Source organism: Chiloscyllium punctatum, chromosome 3 (genome assembly GCF_047496795.1).
Source record: "Chiloscyllium punctatum isolate Juve2018m chromosome 3, sChiPun1.3, whole genome shotgun sequence".
Taxonomy (NCBI): domain Eukaryota; kingdom Metazoa; phylum Chordata; class Chondrichthyes; order Orectolobiformes; family Hemiscylliidae; genus Chiloscyllium; species Chiloscyllium punctatum.
The window spans coordinates 873,215-875,520 of record NC_092741.1 but is presented as its reverse complement, the minus strand read 5'-3'; the positions used below and the strand labels follow the sequence as shown (position 1 = coordinate 875,520).

Sequence of the window (2,306 nt, the reverse complement as noted above, 5' to 3'; positions counted from 1 at the left end):
GGCCACTCATCCCCCCAATCACCGACTTGGATATCCCTTGGTGACCTACGGAGGGAGTCAAAGAGTTTAATCCCCAAATCATCGCCTTCCTCCCGGGGTAATAGGAAGAACGCAGGTCGTATTAGACCCAGGAAGCATACCCCAGCCCATCCCATGGGCAGTTTGGAGTATGCCCGATTACCGCATATCCAAAATAGGCCATCTGGAGCAGGCCCCCCCTGTTTCGCAACTTTATTCCACACCTCTTTTACCCCAGGAATGCCCTCATAAGGGCCGGAGCCGCTACAATTCCAAAACCGAGAGTCATCACCCAGCCTCACACAATTGCGGTTCTCCTGTTTTGCAATGTACCATGTGATATCCTTAGGCCACCAGACTTGTGTGGTTGCATTCAACACACTCTGACAGGGGCTGATACCCACCTCAATCTTCCCTTTCCCTTCAACACACAACTGGCCTTCCGGGCTGTTAGTCAGTCTCCACCTCTGTCCTTTTCTTTCGTTGACATGTGTCCAATTATACTGATGTAACTCCCATATATCTAAGCTATGACCAGACCACGGCCATTGTTCAGTCATATGCGGCCCCCCACAAACCCAGCAATTGCTAATATTTAACACGGTGGCTATCCTAGACGTAAGATCAATAAACAGGTTCTGTGTTACATCGGGAAGTTTGATCTCCTCTTCTACCTCCTTGTATATAGACGGCACCTTGGAGACAACGACCGTCCTTTGACGGTCCTGCTCTTTCTCTAACTTCCGTACAGTATTCTGTACTCTGGTCTCCCTGACTCTGTCCACATGTTCCTTGAGCAACATGGAGGGTAGGCCCCACTGCCCAGCTTTGTTAACACACACCCAGTGGTCATTTTTAGGGCATCCACGGACTTTGCCACCGTATCCTTTATTATACACCTGATAATAGGGTCTTCCACCCTCCCGACATTCTTGCCGTGCACTCACATCGTAACACCTATCGTCCACATAGGAATGGGACACAATGTTCCCGAGTAGATTCAAATCCCAAGTCTTACTATAGTTCGACATTTGTCACATCTCCCCTCACCCTCCCCCACATACAGGAGTAAATTGATCAATATCCCCACCAATACAGTCCAAGTAGAGTTCATTATTGCTGTCTTTTCAGTTTTACCACCAACGGCTTGTCCCCTTGCTCGCATGTCCAAGTGCTTTCTTCTTCAGATGGAACAGGCCCCTTTATCCTTGATGCGTGGACCCACCCTTTTTCTTTCGTCCGAACAGCTGCTTCAGTTGTTAACAGAACCAGGAACGGTCCTTCCCACCGCGGCTGGAGCTTTTCGGCCTTCCAGGTCTTAACAAGTACCCAGTCTCCGGGCTCCACCTTATGCAAGAGGAAGTCGAGCGGCGGAGTGTGAGCCAGGAGACCTTTCCTCCGGAGTTCTCTTGGGCAAATTTGACCTCAGTGGGATCCCTCCTGCGCCACGTGGTGTACCACAGATTGAGGTCACCTTTGATATTGACGCAAATGGCATCTTGAATGTCTCTGCTGTGGACAAGAGCACTGGCAAAGAGAGCAAAATCACCATCACCAATAACAAGGGCAGGTTGAGTAAGGAGGAGATCGAGAGGATGGTGCAGGAAGCGGAGAGGTACAAAGGTCAGGATGATATGCAGCGTGAGAAAATTACAGCCAAGAATTCCCTGGAGTCGTACGCATTTAACATGAAGAGTTCAGTGGAGGAAGAGAAAACGAAAGGCAAGATCAGTGAGGAAGATAAGAACAAAGTCATCGAAAAGTGTAACCAGGCCATCTCCTGGCTGGAGGCAAACCAAACAGCAGAGAAGGAGGACTTTGAGCAGCAGTTGAAAGATTTGAACAAAAAATATGCAAGCCCATCATTGCCAAACTTTACCAGGGAGGTATGCCCGAAGGGCCATTCTCAGAACAAGTCAGAAAGGACCCTTCTGGTGGACCAACAATTGAAGAGGTTGATTGAAACTTTAACTCTCTTCAAAGTAATATCATTTTCAGTTGGTCTCTCTTCTCCACCATTCCATCCCCCCACCTCCCTGAAATTGCAACAGTCCTTTAGAATTTCTCGGGGCTTCTGTAAACCCAGTTGATTTGGACATTTGCACAGTTAGGTAAATGATGGCCTACATTTCTGAAGTTTGGGTGTTTGAATGGTAGCAATTAAACGTGTCAATGGTGAATTTTTCTGCAAACTGTTTCCTGTATGTTTTATACATTGAGTAGTTTACACCCTTTTAGCTGCTAATGGAGTTCTTTCTCAGTTTTCTGCACACTACAAGAATGCACCG

At 47.7% G+C, this 2,306-nt stretch overlaps 1 pseudogene; it reads left to right on the top strand.

Annotated features, from left to right (window-relative positions):
* Positions 1 to 506: 506 nt before the first annotated feature.
* Positions 507 to 1,981, top strand: LOC140453747 (heat shock 70 kDa protein-like; annotated as a pseudogene).
* The last annotated feature ends 325 nt before the right edge of the window (positions 1,982 to 2,306 follow it).